Below are 4,839 nucleotides of genomic sequence, written 5' to 3'. Positions count from 1 at the left end.
CTTCTACTATGTGGATATGAGGGATCAAACTCAGTTCATCAGAGTTGGCAGCAAGTGCTTTGTCCAATTAGCCACTCTATAAACTCATAACTTTTTCTCATTTTAAATATGTTTTTTTCTCATACAATAATCCTGACCACTAATTCCCATCCCTCAACTCCTCCTAAACCTCCTTCTCCCTTCTCCCCTAGATCTACTCTTTCATTTCCCTTCAGAAATGGACATGCCTATCAGATATCAACCAAACATATATAACAAGATACAGTAAAACTATCCACAAACCCTCATATTAAGGCTGGATGAGGTAACCCGGTAGGAAGGAAAGGGTCCTAAGAGCAGGTGAGAGAGTTCGAGACACCCTCACTCACATGGTTTGGAGTCCCACAAAAACACTATGCTGTTACCATAACATATATGCAGACCCATGCAGGCTCCACGATTACTGCCTAAGTCTCTATGAGCCCCTATGAGCCCTGTGTAGTCGATTCTGTGGATTATGTTCTCCTGGTGTCCATAACTCCTCTGGCTCCTATAATTCTTTCTTCCCCTTCTTTTATGGGGTTCCTAAAGCTCCAAGGCAAACTATCTAATGGAGAGCTCCAATTTAGGCACTCCCTTTGCCTAATGTTTAGCTCTGGGTCTCTGCATCTGCTCCCATCACTGCCAGAAAAAGCCTCTCTGATGACGATTGATAAACTCATAAATTTTAGTCTTAATAATGTCTAATTATTTTTAACTTTCCCCTTTTATAGCAGTACTTTCTCTTTTTTGATATCATAATATAATTGCATGATAACTTGCTTAATTTTCTTCCCTCCAAACCCTCTGTTCTCTCTTTCAAATTTATGGCCTCTTGTCATTGATTTATAGTTCATGCATGCATGTGTGTGTGTGTGTGTGTGTGTGTGTGTGTGTGTGTGTGTGTGTGTGTAGCTAGAGTTTTCCTGCCTGGCCCACAGTCAGGACAAATCTCTCTCACCTGCCAGTCCCACAGCCGCTCAAACCTGACCAAGTAAACACAGAGACTTATATTGATTACAAACTGTATGGCCCTGGCAGGCTTCTTGTTAACTGTTCTTACTGCTTAAATTAATCCATTTCCATTAATCTATACCTTGCCAAATGGCTCGTGGCTTACCGGCATCTTCACATGCTGTTTCTCATCATGGCGGCTGGCAGTGTCTCTCTGACTCAGCCTTCCACTTCCCAATTTTATTCTCCTCCTTGTCCCGCCTACACTTCCTGCCTAGCCACTGACCAATCAGTGATTTATTTATTGACCAATCAGCAACACATTTGACATACAGAACATCCCACAGCATATGTGTGTGTGTGTGTGTGTGTGTGTGTGTGTGTGTGTGTGTGTGTGTGTGTGTAGCTTCTGACATTATTAGAAAACACAGGCTCAAAGCAAGCTCCCTGATTCTCTGGGTTTTACAATCTTTCTGCCTCCTCTTTCTCAATGCTCCTTGAGCCTTAGGTGTGGGAATTGTTTTGTAGACATATCTATTGGGACTGGGCTCCACAACTCTGTGTTATTGATTGGTTGTGGTTTCCTATAATGATCTCCATCTATTGAAAGAGAAGTTTACTTGATGAGAGGTGAGAACTACTATACTTACCTGTGGTATATAGGTAGATGCTTAGAATGCACTTAGGAATTACGATAGTTTAATGAGGTGGTGATTGTAGGTTCATCTCCAAGATCCATGACTTCTCTAACCAAGTGGTTTGTTAGGCTTTTAGTACCAGATATGATTTCCCTCTTGCTGATCAGGTCTTAAGACCAATTAGAGAATTTTGGTTACCTCCAAGGTGTTCATGCCACTACTGTGCCCTTAGGATCATATCGTTGTAGTTCATGGGCATCATAACTGGGTCAAACTGTTGGTTGCTTCCCTCCTTTAGAAACTTGCATGGTGCTATCTGGTACCATAAACTTTATCAGTAACTTCTATTTCTTTTTTTTCCTTTTTCTTTTTTTTTCTTCTTTTTCTTTAAGCCTACAGCACCTGGGATTCCCAGGCAGTCTCCCATCCAAGAACTAACCAGGCCCGAGCCTGCTTAAGCTTCTGAGATCAGATGAGATCGGGCACGTTCAGTGTGGTATGGCTGTAGACATAACTTCTATTTCTTGTGTGAAAATGCACATTTAATTTTCAGAAGTCAACTTTCTGTGCTGTCATTATACTAAAAATCTCACCTATTTAATAGGTTAAATAAATTAATGATCATTTATTTAACCTATACTGTTTATAAAAAAATAAAACTGAAAGCACCTAATGGAAAATCAAATCTTCACAAAAATAACCCAAGATCTAAGTCCCTAAAAACAGAAATTTCTAAGTTCAGTTCTACAACAAAAAGAAAAATTAAGAGAAACATAATATATACAAAAAAAATGAGAACTCAAAGAACCAACATGAAATTTGGAGGGAGAAATTTCACATGAATTATCCAATCTGTTTTAAATGCAATAGCATCGATGAATCCATAAGAAAAATATGAATTGCTCAATGTAGTTTACTCATATCAACATGCAGATTTTAAGGGAACACATCCACGACAATCATAATGAAGCCCATTACTTTGTATGCTACTGTAATAAAAAGGATGAAAATTAAGATGCAGATGAGACCCTGTCACAAATGCCAAAATAGCAATAGCTTAGGAAACTTTCAAAGTTAGGAATCTTTTTTATTTTCATGTCACATAGTATGTGTCTACAGAGGTCACAGGTCATAAAATTTCTTGAATTCCTTATGACTTCATATTCCTAAAATGACTAGCCCATTTCCTTCTATCTTGTCATCACTAAAATTTCAGTTATTTGTAAAGAGAACAGTCAGTGAAAGTGGACATGTATTATAAAAGCACCACCGATAGATAGATAGATAGATAGATAGATAGATAGATAGATAGATAGATAGATAGATGATAGATAGATGATTAGATATTCTGTTCATATTTATTCAGTAAAAATTTAGCGATCTGTTTATATAAAACATTTCAAAAATGTTTCCCTAATAATTAACAAAGGATTGTTAATGTCATCCTCCAGGCCAAGGGATAAAACTATTTTATAGGAATTAGATGTAAGGGCTGGAGAGACGACTCAGGCGTTAAGAGCACTGACTGCCCTTCCAGAGGACCCAAGTTCAATTCCCAGCACCCACATGGCAGCTCACAACTGTCTGTAACTCTGAATCCAAGGGATCTGGCACCCTCACGCAGACATACATGCAGGCAAAGCACCAATGCACATAAAATAGAAATAAATAATAAATTAAAAGAAGAAACATGGTACGTAATGTAAAACACAGCAAGATCTCAAAGTTAGATCAAGAGAATCACAAATTTTAACAGATACCATTTTAGCTTGCCATATGGAAGAAGAACTTAGTGTCTGTGTCTATACATTATAGGCAGGAATAAGGAAAGGAGGTACCTTCCTGTGTGCCTACATGCACTTGGAGAAAATATAAACTGAAATAGTCTCCTGCAGCTTCACAATATTTATAACAACTTAAAATTCATGTAACCCTTTACCCAGAACCTCCACTCTCCTTGCATCTAAGCAAAATAACAGATTGTAAAAATATTCAAGGCTGTACTGGAAATACCATACATATTTATGAACCAAGTCTACTCCAAATACATCATGTTCATACATTCAATGGAATAATATACACTGTTAAAAAACACATGGAAGGTCTGTTTAAACAGATACTGAGAAGAATGCCATCTACTTAGGGAGTAATGCTCAAAGTATGGTATTTTCCTTTGTAAAAACAATAAGAAGTATGTGTGTATGCTTGTAATCTTAGTGTATTGGAAAATAAATATATAAGAAATTATCAACAGTAGATGCTTTTGGGAAAGAAAACTAGGTTGAGTGGGAGTTAGGAAAGTTTTACTTTTGATTCATTTTTTCCCATTTCTTTTGAATTTTCTATTATATAAATATATGCCTTTATAAAAAAAAATCAAGTTACACTTAAAAGTGATCAAAGATGGAAAGAGCTTTCATTGATGGGTAGACAGACCCAGCTGCTCAACCAAGTCTGGATTTAAATGTTATCTAAAATGAGCCTCAGACGCTGAATGTCAACTGGAAATAATGTCATCTCAAGTTAATGGGTCTGACTGCCTGATAAATACCAAGACGGGGTCACTATAAGCATTTGTTAAAATGAAATCATGACCAGTGTGCTTAAGCAGTTTCCTGTCTTTTCTGGGGGGAAAAAAAAGCCTACTCTTTCTCCCCATCTTAAATCACAGCTTTTAAACCTGTAAGTGGAGAAGCAGAGCAGGAAACAATAATTTGACAGAGGGATAGTCTACATTCTACTCCTCCCCTGCAAAGCTACTGATTTACTCTTTGGCTTTGAGTACAACACAGTATTTGTTTCAATACATACATTTGGATACACACTCAGTATACTTTAACTTAATGATAGTGGATAAGCAAGTGACTTTTAGATTAGCTAAAGAAAACTGTAAAGTCTATGTTTCCTTGGTGGCTTAAGGCTCACTGTGACTTGTGTTAGGGGTGTTTCCACCATGATAAGACCCTGAGTCTACCTGACCTTCTTTATTAACCAGAATGCTAATGTATGGTTTTTGTACTGAGCAATATAAGTGATATTTTTCCTTCTATGGAGATAAAGGATCTTTCTGGGTCACGGCCCCTCTGCAAAAATCAGTTTAAGTACTTCAATTATACCCATGCATCTCTGTAACAGAGACAGTACTTTTACATTGAAAACTCAAGACATCTCTGATAAGGTACTAGAGGTATTACTTAAAATACTTCCTGAGAATCATATTTTCTGCTTG

General features: G+C 37.3%; 1 pseudogene; it reads right to left on the bottom strand.

The window, feature by feature from the left end:
• Positions 1 to 2,000: 2,000 nt before the first annotated feature.
• LOC128120112 (uncharacterized) lies at positions 2,001 to 2,120 on the bottom strand (annotated as a pseudogene).
• Positions 2,121 to 4,839: the final 2,719 nt, after the last annotated feature.

The sequence above is a fragment of the Peromyscus californicus genome, unplaced genomic scaffold (genome assembly GCF_007827085.1).
Source record: "Peromyscus californicus insignis strain IS unplaced genomic scaffold, ASM782708v3 Scaffold_24__1_contigs__length_46423439, whole genome shotgun sequence".
In the NCBI taxonomy this organism is placed as follows: domain Eukaryota; kingdom Metazoa; phylum Chordata; class Mammalia; order Rodentia; family Cricetidae; genus Peromyscus; species Peromyscus californicus.
The sequence above is the reverse complement of the archived record's forward strand: the minus strand, read 5'-3'. Positions and strand labels throughout refer to the sequence as shown.